This window comes from Passer montanus, unplaced genomic scaffold (assembly GCF_014805655.1).
Source record: "Passer montanus isolate IOZ18808 unplaced genomic scaffold, ASM1480565v1 scaffold65, whole genome shotgun sequence".
Classification (NCBI taxonomy): Eukaryota; Metazoa; Chordata; class Aves; order Passeriformes; family Passeridae; genus Passer; species Passer montanus.
Window position 1 is genome coordinate 4,068,171 of NW_024371593.1, and position 17,887 is coordinate 4,086,057.

Consider the following 17,887-nt stretch of genomic DNA (forward strand, 5'->3'; position numbering starts at 1 on the left):
AAGTACATGTGTAACTATAATACCTAAAATACCAGGAGGATGAACAGCATAAGAAAACTCATGAGGAAATGAACAGAAGTTTTCAGCACAAGTTTGATTCATGTGCAGCAAACACAGCTCAGGGCCACTCCCTGCATGCATAGTGTTGGGTAGCTTCCCTTTGAATGAGTACCCCCCAGTCTGTGCCCTAAGTACTGCGCCTCCCAGCCTGTCCCAAGGTTAATAATGTTCTCTTAGTTCTGTTCTCTGTGTACAGTTTTTAGGTTTGGAATAAGTGGCGTGCAGACGTGGCTGTTTCGGCATTGAGTAGCCTGTGGGTTGAGCCCATGAACGAGGCCTTTAGCTCCCCACTGCAGACCTCTGCTGCTGTACTGAGAGTAGCTGTTGGAGCAAATGGAGGACTCATTAGAAAATCTGCTTTTTCAAGTTTTGTGGGTGTACAGGAATAGCCATTTTTTTATCTGCTAGGAAAGCCTTGTGAAGCCAGGAAGTGGAGAACACTTGCTCCAAAAGAAAGCTGAGGGAATGAGGCTTTGCCTCATGAATCCATCATGTGGATTATGATTTGAGGGGAGAGCAGTGGCTGTTGTCTTCTTGGACTTCAGCAAGGCTTCCAACACTGTCTCCCACAACATCCTCATAGGCAAACACAGGAAGTGTGGACTGGCTGAGAGAAAAATGAGGCGCATTGAGTGCTGGTTGAGTGGCAGATCCCTGAGGGCCATGATCAGCAGCACAGGCTCTGCTTGGAGCCCTGTCACTGGTGGTGTCCCCCAGGGTTCAATACTGGGCCCTGTCTGCTTTACCCAATTCATCGATGACTTGGAGGAAGGGGCAGAGGCCTCCTCAGCAGCTTCCCTGCAGACACAAAGCCAGGAGGAGTGGCCCATTCTGTGCTCTGGGATGGCCCTGAAGGTTGAACCAGGTTACCCACTGTGATCCCTTCCAAGCTTGCCCATTTCATGATTCTGTGATTTGTCAAAAAACTTTACACTGGCTAACTTTGGTTGGATTTTGTTTGGAATGGTAAATAGTACACTAGTAATTTGACAGCCAGTTGTCATCAATATGGGTTTCAAACATAAATGTTCCTGAGCTGTCCAAAGAAAAGGCAGTAATATAAATACAAACTATAAATACAAAGTACAGCACTTTCCTTAGCCTTTTTGAATTTGCCAGAAAAACATATACCAGTATACCCATACTAGTAATTTTGACAATTACTCAAAATTTTGTTGCATAGTAAATGCCCATGATGGAAAATTTCAATTTAGCCAAAGAGCTAAAGGCTAAAATTTAGCAAACTGTGAAGAAAAAATTACAAGGTCTTCCAAGCCTAAATAATGGGCAACCTTAGTAATAGATGGCATTTGCCTATAACATAGAACACAGCCTGGAAATAGTATCTGTCCTATTTCTTCTGGCTTCTCTAGTGATGTTTTTACAGAAAGTGTATTATTTTCCAAAGTTTATTAATCAATTCTGATTTTGTTGCAGCAGAATGAAGGCAGGAATCTCATACTCTGTATTCTCAAATTGCTTGGCATGTCTAACCTACACATCAGCTTTATACCCATCTTTTGATATTCCACTGGAATTTAACAAATGAAGCAGAGATTAATATTAATGAAAAAATAGAAATTTCCATACATTTGTTGTCTGTTTTCATCAGGTGTCAGACATTACAGTGAGAGACGCCAATTTAAGAATCTAGACAGATTTAGGTAATTTCCTTGATGCTTGATGGCTATAATTAAATTAATTCTGGGAATCTGCACTGGCACTTCTGCCACACTGTGATTGTGGCCTCCAAGTTCCTAGTTATAAAGTTTTTAATGTTTTCTCTGCCACCTAGAACTGTGTGGGGACCAAATTCATGTTAATTTTGTGGCTGCAGTGCTAAAGAGGGATATGCAGAGGGAAAGGCCTGACTGTCTCCGAAAGCCACCCGTAATCCTCTCTGTGCTGAACCACATGTAAGTGTCAATAAGCATACTTGGGAGCATGGGGGCAGCATAGTTGGCCAGGTAGGGCAGTAAATTTAGGGAGCCACCACCCTGTGTGGCACCCTGCCTTTGAAAATAGCACAGTAATAAATAATGCATGCTGGTGTGCCGACCAAGCTAGCTTCACCCTGTCCAGACCTGTTGGTACAATGTGCTTTTTTGTCTGTCTGGAAGTATTCTGCGTCTTAGCGACCAAAGCTGTCTCTGCCCTTAGGAGCTGAAACAGAAAAGGCCAAGAGTCACACAAACAGAAAGTGACATTCCACTCTCAGTACCACATTGGAACCATTTATCTTCTGCATTTGCTGATGTCCTTTCTAGCAATAGGAAAATTTTGCTTTCCCAGTCTATGTTGAGATCCATTGGTCACAACCTCCTATGGTGCTTCTGCAGCATATAGGTGAATTTCAGTGTGATTTTTTAATCTCCTCAGTGGCACAATGTAAGACTTGGGTTTCTTCCTAAAGATACCCTTCCTGGGAATGAAAGTGCTCTTTACTGCTTGCTAGTTCTTTGCTTACTTTTTCCTGCTCGGGACTGATCATTCATGCTGATATCATGCAAAGGCATTATTTTGATGACAAAACATGACCTGGTATGCAAATACTTGGACTCAGTGACATGAACACTTAGAGAAATCTTGTAAGTGCTAGGCCTATCAAAATAGTTCCTTAGCTGTCTGCAGGGACAACTTCAACCCCTGGTGTTGTAAATGCAAGACAATGAAGCTTTCCAAGATGGGTATTTACAGTCTTCCTTCTTCCTCAGGGACACCTTTCTTTGATAGGTGAGACTCAGTGGAAGCCATGGAACTTGATCTAAACTGGGTGAGAAATAATTGAATCTTCCCAAGCAACACTTGTACACAGGTGCACCTTATCTACACGAACAAAAGGAACTTAGTTTTTAATTGGTGTTAGTGTGGATGATAGGAACAAAGGTGACATTCCTTGAATCTGAGATCCATTATTTATCTTGAAATCAGGATCAGCATAAATAGTATTTGTGAAATATTTCCCCTACATTGACAATGAGCCTTGATTAATAATTAATAGTATCTCTGGATGTTGAAGGACAATTCATTTCCTGTACTTGGTAAATCTAGCACTGAGAACTCCTGTCCGTATCTGTCAGGGGAAGATTTATGATGAGACTTGGGACCAAAAATGAGCAAAAACTAGAAAATTCACTTCACACAGACCACTGAACAGTCACTGAATAATAATATTTAGCATTTCTTTATGCATGCAAATTAATGAAACCTCAGAACCTGCCCACATTTTAGTGCATTTTTAACTGTTTGCATGTTGGTGCCTTGTTTTGACTAGTGAAATAATGAAAAACAGATGAGGCTTCCTATTTTCATTTGGGCACCTGGTTTCCTGCTCAGGTTCATGGATGCAGGCTGAAGGAGTAACTCACATGTGGTCAAGGAAAACTTGGGACTGAGCATGCCTACTGATTCTCTGCTGTGCTAACCTGCATATAACTGAACTTTCATACTCAACCCCATATACCCACACACTGGTTATTTTTTCCCTCATTTTGCTTCTTACCTACTCCCAAATATCGAGAGAAGCTGAAAGACCAATAAACTACCCTTTCATGCATTTTTCAGGACTCTCAATGTATAAAAGAAAGCATTGAGCTCATCACATGGGCTCACCCAGTCTACCTCCCTGCCAGCACAGGGTTATTCCACACCATCTATCTCCCAATGTTATTTCCAGACTAATTTTAATTTAGGACATTCCTGCTTTTCACTTCTCCCCATTCTAATCATGATCTCCCTATCTACCTGAAATAACCTCAATTAAAAAAAATAAATAATGAAGGGATGGTCTTAAAAAACAACTACAAAGAAATCAATCCCTCATCCATTACCAGGTTTTTCTTTTGTTCTGGAGCCACGCGTGTAACCCGGTTAGACCTGTTCTCTTTGAATGCCGAGGACTGAGCTGGCCTTATGCAAACGCTCTCAACCTCATCTTGGTTGTTGTCGTTGCAGATCCAATCAAATGAACAGGAAGTGACCTAAGGAATTCCCCTATTGGCTGCTTGAGTGTTCAGCAAAATGTTTTAAAATTAGTATCACATCCATTTATCTTCACTCCTGGGAGTCTTTAGTTGACATAACCTAGTACCTGTGCTTACCCAACCTACTGTTCTGTAGACAGTTTTCCCATTGCCTCAGTTCAGGATTTCCACTCCAGAATCTTCAGCTAAATGAGGTAAGGTGTTTGGGGTATTTATTTTTTTTCTTAAATGCACTTCCTTTAAAATAACATCAGTGACAATAATTAAAAAAGGAAAAAAAATGTCTGCTGGACTCCTGGCCATTATACCAAGCCTCTCTCTTCCCACTTCAGAACAGCAGCTAAGGTCATTTATTCAAAAGGCTTTTTAATCTTGCAATAAAGATTTCTGCTTTCCTGGTTTGAACTTTTATCTTCTATTTAAGTATTTCTGTTGTGTTTTGTTTGAGTGGGACGAGATCCTAAGAATCTTTTCTATTATGATGAATCGAATAATATTCCCGGTCCTAAATCTGCTACTTTTGTCAACAGAGTTGTCATCTGTTCAGTAAGACAAGGGGTGAAAAAGGGGACTTTCTCAATGCTATGGAGAGTTTTTGTGTCACAGAACCAGGATACAATGACTGTGTTTCGGTTTGTTTTAGTGATGAGGATGTTGATGGACATGGTGTTTGTAACAAAAAACCCCTAAACTACATTTATAATTTGGCTTGGTTTCAGTCTCAAGGCAGTTTCTTGGCAGTTGTGTGGTGAAGGAGGTTCTGCTGATCTTAGTTCTGTCTAAGCAAAAACTGTACAGAACCCAGCTCAGGCACTGGGTAGGTAAATATAGTGTGAGGCCCGCAGTGTTTTTGCTTGTTTAATTTGTTTCTGTTCCAATGGTAATTTTATTTTAATAGAACCAGAACTGGCCCCTTAAGGTATAGACACAATTGTTAAGGTAGTTGTAGAAGAGAATGTGAAGAAAAAGTTGCTCCAAATCTGTGTTGATTTTGTAAAATATGTGCAATGGACTTAGTGACAAATGTTTGCATTTCACCCTGTGAGACATTTCAGGTACATACTTGTGTGTATACTGTTATAGAGTTATTCAATTATATCAGTAATGTGCTTTTTGATTACTTCATCTAAAGGCATATGTTGTGTTTGCTTCTAAAGTACATTTAACTATCTTTCCTACCTTTTCCATTTTTTAGAACCAAACAACTATTAAAATTAAACAAGCTTATAATGACAGAAATGTACCTTAAGATTAAAGTTTCATTTAGTCATTTTATTTATACTTGTCTCACTTGATGCCATGTTAAATAGATCTAACATGCACCAGTATTTCCTGCAATTTGTGAAAACTTCAGTAAAATTAAAAAATGTGCTCTTTAAGTTTTGCTTTGATAGGAAATTTGTAGTGTGTAGTTTAAACCAGTTGTCTGACGTCTGTTTTGCACTGTAGAAAATATCAGAGCTGGAAAATATAGCAGTTGTATATTTAATGCAAATGCAGAAACTAAAGAAAAAGGCTGCAATTAAAACTAGAAAAACAACAGGATTAAGGTGTTTCACTTACAAATATCACAATGACAGTTTAATTCCTTCCCCGTACAATTTTCAAAACCAAGTGATTGTTGCAATAACAGCATAAGACTTGCCAGAATTTTTCAGAGATAATTCTGTGACTTCAAGTAGAGCTTATATTTTAGAAAACTTCCAATTGTGAAAAAAAAAGTCCAGAAGTCGAGTGATGAGAAATTCCCCAGAATGTTTTTAAGTCCCCCAGCAATTAAATACCATTCTTCTAAAAATATCTTATCTCATTTTCAGTCTGACATGGTCTTGCTTTAACATTCAGCCACCTGATTTTGTTGTCTTTAGGTGGCTATTGAGAAGTTCCTCTGGGTTGGAAATTTCTGTTCCTTGTGTAGTTAGCTGGGGACAAGTCCTTTCTTAGCCTAGTCTCTGATAATTGTGGTAGTCTGAGCTCCAAAGCCTGTTCCTTTTCATGGAGAAACTTGCACTACAGTGAAGGATCTTAACCTGTTTCACTGTAAACTTTTCCATCCTTTCATCACTTCAATTCTGTCCTCTAATTTTTCAACATTAGCTATGAAATTTGGATGTCAGGATGGATCAGAGTCTGCAGAGTGACAAACAGAGATATTATGAGTCAATATACTGGGAATTCCAGTTCAGGGGTTTATGAAGTGTGCCCAAGGCTTTTGTAGAGCAGCCATCCTCCAGACACCCTTCTCTCCCTTGAGCACTGGTCCTGTATGCAGAGACGAAGTTATCATTAGCAGAGTCAATGTTCTCTTGCATTTAGCATTTCTGGTTTTGTTTCTATTCCAAGTGTCACTTGTGAAGTCTTTAACAATAGTAATAATACATATTTCCCCAAGTCCTGATAATAAAGGCTCTCAGATCAGAATATCTCTTTGCTTGCCCCAGCACAAGTTAGGTCACACTGCACAGCCACCTATAGAGTGAGAACCATATATTTACCCCAGTTGTGGTGAGATCAGGTAGTAGAATGTGGTGTGTTTTACACGGGATATTATTACCTTCTTGTCACCTGAGAGACTATGCTGTGGTATTGCCGCAGTAATTTCTTATTACTTTAGATATTCTCAGGGTGTTGTGGGTTATCAGTGCTGGTGGAAACAGACAATAGGACAGTAGAACAAGTGAAAAATCATTTGGCTCTCACTCAACTTCCTTAATTTTTTTTCATTCACAATGAATTTTCTTGTTAACATCTGTACTTGTTCTGTATGGGAAGTTGCAAGGTAGCAAGCTGCAGTGGAAAGAGATCAAACTAAAAAAAAAAATCATCCAGAAACAGAGATGGAGAGAGATTAGAGAGGACAAAGAAGGATATCTGTACGTGCGTGTGTGTTCGGGCAGCAGTGATATGTTAGTCTGTTGTGTGTCCCACAGCAATTTGCACCAAACTCCCCTGTGAGGATGGAATTCTACACCTGCTGAAGAAGTGTGTATTTATGTACAATTCTCACAGAAAAGGATTAATGGTTTTATTGACTCAGCAAACTCAGAGAACTGCCCACGAGCCATGACACCTTTCCAGAACCAGCGCTTAACTTTCCTTCCTTGTTTGCCCCTTCCATGCTTTTTATAAATATGTTTAACTTAGTGACAAGACCAAGCCAAGAAAACTTCTCGGTAATCGTAATGTAGCCTGAATCTGTTCTGTGGAGTCTACAGTCACATGCTTTCTGTTGCTGTTAGCTTGTTCAGATTCAATCCTCACAAAATTGTCTGACCTCTTTCTGCAATACTATGAATACCATTTCTGTGAGCTGGGGCAGTGACCTACTGTATGGAGAGACAGGTTGGAAAGTGGATGCTCCAGGACAGACCTGTCTGGCTTAAAAATTCGGCAGTGTGCTGAGATCGAGATACAGATAGAGATGAATGACCCTTTCTTAATCGGAGGGCAATGTGCCCACCCTTTGTAAGATTTTCTGGTCTTACAGGGCTCTCTTTCTCATCAGCCTTCCTACAACTGTAAAGTAGGTATTCTTGCTGAGGTATAGGCATTGCTGAAACAAACAACACATAAAAAGAAACGGCCACAAACTTCATTGTCATTTGTCATTACTAATGATACACAGTATTAGGATGTGGTAGAACAAAATGTAAAGGCTTTTTTCTTTCCATGTCCACAAGGAAATTAACAGAAACACTATTTTTGTAGTTAGCACGGTTTGTGATGTTTAATGAAGTAAAGGGTCTGTCCCATCTCACAGCTTCACTTACTACTGAATTTCAGCCATAACCTCATGGAATTTTCTCCCTAATAATAAGCGCCTTGTGAGCACTGGTGTTGTTCAACACCATCTTCAGCAAAGCGCTCTGGCTTCAGCCGCTCAGCTGGTGTCCAAGGGCACTTCAAGATCTCTAACCACAAATGGCTGCATCTCTCCCTCACTGTCCCTGCCTCAGCACACTCTGCAGCCTACATGTGTTATGGTCTCTGATGATCCCAGGAAGTTTTTCAGTAAGTGTTTAAGAAAAGGGTACCTTATGGACTTGGTAACACTGGAACTCACGAGTAGCACTGCTGATCGAAAGGCTAAGGAAAGAAGGAGTTGTTCTCACAGCTGGTATACAAAAAAAGTAAGGATTTATTTTTGTTTTTGAGGAAGTCATCAGGAGTCTTAGTATGAGAGCTCCTTTGAGCTCTACTGGGGATGCAGTTTGCACCAAATCCCTCATGAATGCCTAAAATACTTGGGGCGTTTGTTGGTCATTGGTCTACAGACGGGTGCGAATGAGTAAACATGGAGTCATGTAGCCAGTGGAGCAATCGACTGGCATTTGGCATTTTGCATGTCTCCCTCTGAGGAAGAGCCCTCAAAGGCTGCCTTTCCAAAAGCTGACATTGCACATGGTTATCATTACCTATTCCTCTGCTGATCTTGTGAAATGTGCTTCACAGGAAAGAGTATGAGATCTAGCAGACAGAACAGCCAACTGGAGCTGGGTAATCACTGGTTATACACCAAATAGATGGGGAAATAAAAGAGAATTGCTTTGTGGTGGTGGTGGGAAAAAAAAGTAATTTTACCTAAAGGAGCTACAAAAAAGTGGAATAAAAGTCCCTGCTTATTATGGAGGAAGGATACAGACATAAATATTTGAGATATTTTCTCAAGCACAATCAGATGTAGCCAGAAGTCTCCTGAGCCCCTGTAAGTCTGTAAGGATTAAGCAACTATGTGTAAAAATGTAGTTTATTGCCTAAATTAGTAGTGCCATCACAAGAAGAATTGGGTTTTTTTTTAAAACCATTCCTGGTTTTCTTTCATTTAACAGTGAGCAGTTAATTAATTTATGTTGCTATATAGTTAAAGAACCTGTGTAAAACTGCCCAAGATGCTATGGTCAGGAATCAGAACCACGATATAGTGATTACCCCCAAACTTTCTTAATGATTTTTACTGCAACATGTAATTATTATTACACAATAGTTTAAAAGCTTGCATCTTGATGATGCACTTTCAAAGTATGCTTGGTTAAGCAATTGTCTCATAGATTGGAGGGGCTTATCAGGGAGTCAAATTCTGACACACTCAAGGGTGCTGTTCTCATCTCTTTTGCAGTGAGATCTAACACAGTACTCACATAAAAGACTTAATATTCCCAGGCACCTGCCCTGACAGAGGAAGATGAAAAAGGTTTAGAAGACTGAATTAATAGGTGATTAGATGAGTAAGATATCCTTATAGACTTATCAAAATTGGACTGTACAAAATGAAATAGATGCATTTTTTTTTCTACATTTAGTGACTCGCAGATATCCTTACCCTAAGACTTTTAATGATGGAGCTGTAATACTTTGTAACAACAGGTAGAAACTTTGTTTCCTTCTTTAAAATCTTCAATATATTTGGACGAGAGTCAATCCGTAAATTTCTTTGTCTGCCTGTTGCTGATTCCAACAGTTGTAACAAACACCTTACTCTAAACACATGGAATTATAGATTAATTTAGGCTGGAAAAGATCTCTAAGATCGTTGAGTCCAACCATTAACTCAGCAGTGCTGAGTCTACTACTAAACCAAGTCCCTAAGATACACATATCTCTGTGTATTTTAAATATTTCCAGGTGTGGAGACCCTTCCACTTCCCTGAGCAGCCTGTTCTAATGCCTGCTAACCTTTTTGGTGAAGAAACGTTTCCTAATATTCAGTTAAAGCTCCCCTGGTGTAACTGGAGACCATGTTCTCTCATGCTGTCACTTGTCACCTGAGAAAAGAGACTGACACCCAGACTCCTTTCAGGTAGTTCTGGAGAGTGATAAAGTCTCCTCGGAGCCTTTTTTTCTCCAGACTAAAAAACCCCAATTCCCTCAGATGGTCCTCGTAAGGCTTGAAAATCCCTTATATCCTTCACAGGCTTTCTTCCTGTAACTTCTAAAAGAGGAATTCAAATACTTTTTCCCAATTCCAACCAATTCTGTTTTCTAATCTGCATAGCCTTGATTTAAAAATCCTTTAAGGATGTGTCAGTTGGTATAAGTGAGTGGCTGGCATTGTCTTGTAGATAGAGAGGGGCTGTTCATGCCCGGGGGTCCTAGACTGCTGCTTTCCACTTCCATGCCTGCAGGTTTGCCCCGTGCTGCAGTAGGGTTTTTTTTCCAGGAACGTGTGCATGGCCTGAGAGCCAGGGTGTCCAGGGCTGCCATTCCCCAAACTGTGGGCTATAAGCAGCAGATCAAAGCATCAGCCTTCCCTATGCTATGAAACATTTCCAATCTTTAAAAATAAAATTAAGATTTAATCCTTAAAGATAAAAAGAAGAAAAACAACCCGGCCCCTGCAAATAGCTGTTATAAGGATCTCTGATAATACTCCTTTCTCAGAACATTGTTAAAATAGGTATCATTCCATTGTAAAAAATTTACTTTTGAGGAAAATAGTTGTTTGAAATAGTCTGGAAAGATTTTCATTGATTTTGTTGGGGAAATCTCTTCCAGTTACGTTGATGACTGAGATACATAGCAGTACAGGGGAGCAAAAAGAACTGGAGGAAGGAAAGTTCTTTTTCTGATTTCTGACTCCTCCAGCCTCACTCCCATAGACCAGCTATATACTCTGCAGTTGCTGTAAGACCTGGCATTCTTGTGCCACAGATACATACTTTAAGGTGGTAATTTATTCTGTTTTACTGGTTACAGGATTATGGTGTATTGAAGAAAAATTACTTGTCCTGGTCAGTCAGTCTGACTAATTAAAAGGCAAAAAGTTAAAGAGAAAGGGAAAAATGGAAAGAAAAATTTAAAAAAGAAAAGTAAAAGAAATAAGGAAAATGAAAAATAGAGGTATTCAGTGAAAAAGAATGAGCAGGATCACAAACATCACATCCTAGTTTGGTTTTGAGGCTGCCTGCATTTCAGGATTAGCATGGTTGGGCTCTGCAGAGGGTTCCCTGGTCACCATGTGCACAGCAGCCATGTTAGGTGAGTTTATTGCTCCCACTGCAGCTGCTCTGGGGTGATTTTACTGCCTGTGCACCTCAGGTTTATGCTTCACATTTCTGTCTTTCACAAACAATTCCACATAACAGAGTTGCACGTTTGATCCTTGAACAATTGAATATACGTTTTTACATGTCAGTTGATTCTCTGTTGCCAGGGTACTTTCTTTTAAAAATTCCTTTCTTTCATTGTGATTAAAAGAGAAAATAAAAATAACTGAAAACCCAATCAACAAAAAAACTTCTCAACCACACAAGCAAATAAACCCCAACCAACCAACCAACCAACCAACCAACCAACCAACAACACAAAGAAACAAACAAACAAACAAAATGGAAGGAAGGAAAAACCCCTGTAGAAATAGCCACAGCTCCACAGAACAGAAATTTTGAATTTCAGCCAGCTCTGCTTAGGAATTCCTAGCTCATTTTCAGGATCATACATAGGTCAAGGGCAGCTTTTTTGATTTAATACTTCAAGTGTAGGTTTAATTGTTTGGCTAACTTATCATTCAAATCTCTACTAGTCATATAATAGCCATGATGCATAGAAGAATCTTGTTTTCAGTCTGAACAGGTCTCCTTTTTTTTCCTTGAGAATTCTTTCTCTTGTTGAATACCTTCTCTCTGCCCGCAAAAAAACCCACATTCAACCTAACTCATCTGCATGTTGAAAGATTTCCCAGACGTGATGCAATGGATAGCAATGGAGCTTGAGCTGGAAGATATGAGTTGGACTGACTTCTCCATTGACTTGTTTCATGTCTTAAGTAAATAATTTCAGCTCAGTGTCCCAGTTTTCCTGTTTGTAATGTAGGATGCACTGCTGGTTCCTTCCTTCATTTCTATGATTTATGCTATTGATCGCCTTTGCTGTATACGTGGACTCTTCCTTTTCTGCTCCGTGGTTGTCAGTGTTTCAGTCCTTCCATCACCATAGATGCTATTAGAGTAGATGAGCCCTGCAGGCTTAATTTTCAGAAGAACTTAAGTTCTTCTCAGCTCAGTTCCCAGCTGAGTACCTACTTCTCATGGACTCAATGTTGTTTTTTTTTTCCTGTGAAATAGTAAATTAAGAGATAGAGTGTGTGTGGGTTCATACGGGAAAGCAAACCTTCCCAGTCTTTCAGGTTTTATCTCTCAAGAAAGTTACTTTACTAATTTGCTGCTTTTTCCTAGTAATTTTTGAACCACCATGTCTTAGCTGCTTTTTCTTTGTGTATTTTGCATGATACTTTTGACTTTAGTCTTAGAACAGGGCGTTGCTTTGACTGGTTCCATTGAGGGAAAAGAATAGTATTGAGCCCTTTTCTGACACCAGGCTATTCTGTAGCAAAGGACAGTTTGTGAAACAGGAGAGAGTTCACATAAGAATTGAAAGAGCACATTTGTACAAAACCCAGTGGGAAAAGCTCTACCGTCAAACCAGCCCCGGCTGTTGAGGCAGATGCCTGGCTTTGCTTTTTTTGTTTATATTCCAACAAATCAAAGCTGACCTGTGTTGTTATCGGAGTAGAGCAGCAGGTGCAAAAAAATAACTCTGCTGCCAACTCAAACGAAAGGGTAAGACTAATACCCTCTGGGAGGTATTGAGGAGATAACAGAGAGCCATGCCAGCAACTGAATTAACGGCTCTATTTACGGTGGGTTTTACTTAATAACCTGCTCCTAACACTGACACATAAATACTCCATTGTATTGTTTAACGCAACCACTGGAGAAATCAATGGAAACAGGATGGGCAGCTCCTGCTGTGCCAGGTGAGAAGGAGCGACGCCACGGAAGCGTTGCTCTTCTAACCACAGGCAGGAGGGAGACAAGGAAGGTGGGAAGGTGTTCTTGGCTTTTACAGAGGTGGGGAGACATTGTTTCCCACAACTTCTTGGCTTACCTGTAGCAAGTGGCTACAGAGCAAGGAAACCTCATTCCCCTAATTTCTGTTTGCTTTTATAAAGGCAGTGAGCATAAACAGGTGGTGGCATATATATAAAGTACGGTCCAAGTGATATGTGGCTCTGGGAGGCTCACAATCCTGGGAGCAAGGGGGAAGTGAGCCTGCTGCTACACCAGCGGTATAGCAGCCACTGGAGTGGGATGCCAGGGAAGTGGTCTTGCAATCTCTTACTCTTTTCTCAACAAATACAATATGAATAAACCGCATAGATACAGCTGGGCTCCAAGTAAATGCTTACCAAAACCACACAAATGTGAAAGACTGTGTGGTACCAAAGTAATGGTCTGACAGCAGCTTTCTGAAACGGTGTCAGTGGGCTCCACTGGGCTGTTTCAGTGATAGCCACCCACGTGGGGACAATTTCCTTTGCAGACAGAGATTCCCCCTGGGATACTTGGTAGTCTGGACAGGAATTCAGGGCAAGCAGGCATCCTGGATGGAGCTACGCCATAGGTGGGATCAGCAAGTCCCAGCTTGGTGTGAGAGTATGTGGTAGAGGAGTTAATAGCAAAATAAACCCTCTCTGTCAGCTCTGTAGAACGACTCTTCACACCATGAACCCTGCATCTCCTCTTTGAAATATGCTTTTCCTATCCCATCAGCAAAAAAGTGTGATCATATTGTGGTTATTCAGGCAATGGGTTGTAACATGGTACAAATACTTCTATCAATTAGGCTGGATCCCCAGAAAGCTGCATAGTTTAGCATAAAATTCTTGTGCTTAATTTCCAGCTTCTCTGCCCTAGCTAATCTGTGCTGTGGCCCTCACATATTAGTGAAGAAGCACAGTTTGTTGATTGAATGAATCAACTAATGTAAAAAGTAGTAGTCCAGTGGAAAAATTTGCACATTCCCCAAGACAACTTGCTGTTTTGGGTCTCCATCCCAAGTTCCTTATTCTGTTTGCTTCTTGCTCAGAAACCAGCCCTAAACAAGAGCCTTGCAGTTTCCCGGTAGATGCCTTTTATTTAAACAAAACTTATGAAACAGAATTTACAAAAAGGAAAAGAGAAAAAACACAATTGCCTTTTTTTTTTTTTAAGTAGGCAAATTAGTGGTTGTTACTGTTGAAAACCAGACAAAAGTCCCATAACAAAAGAGAAGTGTTGGTGGTGATAGTGGTTAAAGTGAACTTCCACATGAAATACTGGCTGCTGCTGCAGCATATATGTGAGTGGCTGTTATGTCAGCACCGAGTCAGCATCTAATGAGAGCCAAACATGAATACAAACACAATTATTACTGTTATTATTGTCATTATTCACTAACAACTGAACAGTCACACAGGCTATATTAGCAGTATGGAAAACATTTCCCTCAATATGCTGTTAGTCTTTAAAGCAATGCAAAGAGAAGCTGTCGTGGAAGGTAGAGGGAAGTGGTTGGGGAACCAGAGCCAAGGGTGAAGGAGAAGGTGTTAGAACATGATGGTAATATTTTGTTAGCTGATGAGGTTCATGCGTAATTATAGACGTGTGGCTTGTCAAGTTACAGGGCCATCTAGAGTGCTTTTTGGCCATTTGTATATTTAGTGTATTGTAAGCAAAAGAAAGGTGTTTAGCAAAAGGAGATTAGGGAGATGAGCTGGCTCCTGGTTAGAGGAAGGATGTACCAGAGAGATAGGAAGGACATGAAAGGAGGTATGGAGTTGTTCCATGAGGTGTGGTATTAAGTGCTGAAAGAAGAATAAAGAGCAAAGGCAGTTTTTCCCATTATTGTGTTTCCAAGACTCTGTATCCCTGAGGCTAGCCTGATGAATCTATGGCAAATGACTTCTAAATATTCAGGAAAAAATGGTTGACCCAAATTATTGTGAACTTGCTGAGGTGGTGCAGGCAGACAGTAATGAAAGCATTGCTATATACCAGTCAAAGCCAACTCTGAAAAATAAAAAAGAAAATAGCCTACTTATTTTGGCCAGTTTTTAGTGAATCTATCTACTTGTTCCAAACATTCTAAGAATACATTACTGCAAATATAATTCAAATATCTATCACAAGAAATAATTTTTTTTCTTGACTCACTTTTGTATCAGCTCAATGATAGCTATTTCACTAATATTATTATATGGATCTGTGCACAGAACTTCAACAAAGAGGATGAGGTTTTTGACAGTAAAATAAATGATGATATTATTCTTTTCATGTTCAAAAACTAGTGGCATGGCAAGAAGGTGCACATCTAGCCTGTAATGTGACAGGAAAGCATGGATCTGAAATACCAGATCCTTGTTAAGTGGTAGGTTCCATTTCACTGTTTTGTCTGTTAAAGTAACATGACAATGGGGAAAATCTGAAGTACAAACCCTTGGTAGTTAACACTGACAGTCACATCTATGCCTTGAGGATTCTCTGTTCACAGTCTGCCTTCTGTTTGCTTCAGATTTAGAAAAACAAACAAACAAAAAACCTCCTCTTTTAAAATTCTTCCTTTTATTTTCATTTTACTAATGAGTACCTTGAAAATTGAAGTCAGTTCATATGAAGATTATTGGGGAAAAAAAGGGGTCAGGGAAAAACAACCCCTGAAATTTTGCATATCATCAAATAGTTTTTTTCCCTTGCATTCATAAAGTGAACTTTGTTCTCTCTCAAAAAGGAAACTGAACTATGGTTTTGTCTTTAAATTACGTCGTCAAAAGAGAGATAAGAACCAAACCCAAACCCTGGAGCAGAGGGATAGCTCAGATACAGATCTAGATCCTAACTTTTCTACCCAAGGTTCTCTTTAGTTAAAATATATATGCAAGATTTTGAAGCATCCATATGAACATGTTTAAACAACCACCACATATCTCTTACAAAAGTTGCCTTGTAGTGCATCATGAAAATAAGATCTTTAGTAATAAAGTATTCCAATCAAGCTTTATTTGATTTTGTTTATCACGATCCTATCTGTAATGTAGGTATATGTAGAAACATTCCTTTCCTATTCATCTTCCTTTTTCTGGTCTTTCAGTTTACCTTCATGTATACATTTAATGTACAAGGTTCAAAGAAAACAAAAGAATAAACCAAAGTCTTCCTTTCCAAAGCCCACAACAGTAAATGATCAAGGTCTCAATAGAGTCTCTGAAAGCTCACTGAGAGCTCACCAGTTTTGCACATGTAAAGGTGGGTTTATGCATATGAACCACAGCTCTATACTCCAAAAGTATGTAAGCACAGAATAGTGCACTTCAAAGAGTTGTAGTAGGAAATAAGATTAGCCCCAAAGACCCAAACCAGAATCCTTAATACTAAAAATTTTGGAGATTATTTAGTAAATTTTCTTATAGAAATGATTCCTTGAACTTTATGGTCATAATGTGATTCAGTAACCAGATTTTGTTGCTATGGCCCAAAGGCACGTGAGATGGACTAAAAATTAAATGCATCAAATGCTCAGTATGTTTTACAACAAATACTGAGTGTGATCAGAGGGTGTCTTCATATGAACTTTCTTCAAAGCTTTCTAAGACTTTTTCAGTTCTCTTAGTGGTGAGTCTTGAGGTTATCATCAAACAGGTCAAGCTGCATAGACTGTCACCTGAATGGTACCTTGCAGGCCACAGCAAAGTAGTCCAAAGTTGGGCTTTTTATTGTGAAACAGATGCCTGTGCATAATCAGCCTGCAGATGAGTTGTTTGTTTCTTTTGAGGCTTCTCTCTGCTCTATAGGCACTATAGAGCATGGAAACAAGGAAATGTGTGCTAGCTACCACTGAATCTACGTGGCCAGAAGAGATGCTAACATGCTGCAGAAAAGGTCACATCTGAAAGTGAGCCATGGCAAGGATGATACCTTATGTGGGAGTCTGGCACAGACACCAGGCATGAACCTGAGACCTTTGCAAATTAGACAGATAAGATCACAGGGCAATCTTTGGGTCAGCCATGGCTGTATGTATAGATACACTGGCTCAGACTAGGACCCTGGAGCCCTAGTAGTAACGCACATTAAATGAAAGGGAATAAAAAAACCCCATAACAGAAGACCCAAAGCTCACAGTAACATGCAAACAGGCTTTCAACATTCATATATTCAGTTTGTGCCTGCCCTTACCACCACTGGAGATGTAAAATAGCTGGTTGGAATGCAAAGCAGCTAATTGATCATATACATTACAAGTACAAGGCATTTATGTTTCTGAAGCATCCGTATGTGTAAAACAAGTCCACGTGCTATGTCCTACATGTCCTTTGTGACGTCTTGAAAACTCTGCCCATTTAGTAGTCTTTTGATTTTTCGAGAAAAGGATTAAAAATCCAGATTTTGTTACTCTTTAGTTGCAATTATCACTTGGTATTATTTATTTTAGATTACTGTGTAAGTCTTTGACTGTAATCCAAGATGCAGTAATGATCTAAAATATTTAACATACTCTGTAGATACTTGTTCCATAAACTCCAAGCCTTGAAAAGCAGGGATTGTGTCTTCACTGTGTACATAACACACTTCAAAGAAAATAGGCCCAGGTGAAATCTACATTTGAAGTTCAGCCATGATGGTAAAAGGGGAAAAATGGGGAACAATCCCATGGGTAAATATGCCAAAAGAGATCCACCCTTTTGGACACGCCAGGAGGAGCTGCACTGAGCTTGTCTCAGCTAGAAGTCACTCTTAGACTTTGCATAGCTTACAGGTGGAGTCATGGCTTAGTAGTTTCAGTCTGTTTTGCCCTAGACATTGTTGTGTTTTGCGCAGAGTGCATGGCTTTACCAGTGGGACGGCTGGGGGCCCCTTCCCCTATGGACCCCTTTCTCTTATGGGTTCCCCTTTCATGCCCCCTTAGTTCACTTCAGAGTTGTGTCCACGAGCAACTACACAAATTGATATCAGAACAATCACTCTGGTTGCACTACAGGATTCAGTTGCTTTCTCTGTACTGCTTATTCTCCTTTCCTGTGTTTGGATTTT

General features: G+C 39.8%; 1 protein-coding gene across 2 annotated transcripts in view; it reads left to right on the forward strand.

The window, feature by feature from the left end:
• Window positions 1–4,115: 4,115 nt before the first annotated feature.
• Window positions 4,116–17,887, forward strand: part of EHF (ETS homologous factor) — a 34,057-nt gene continuing 20,285 nt past the window's right edge. For both annotated transcript variants that reach the window (XR_005629718.1, XM_039728448.1), the window contains exon 1: window positions 4,116–4,237. The gene's annotated coding sequence lies outside the window, so the exon portion shown is untranslated. The remainder of the gene's footprint in view (window positions 4,238–17,887) is intronic.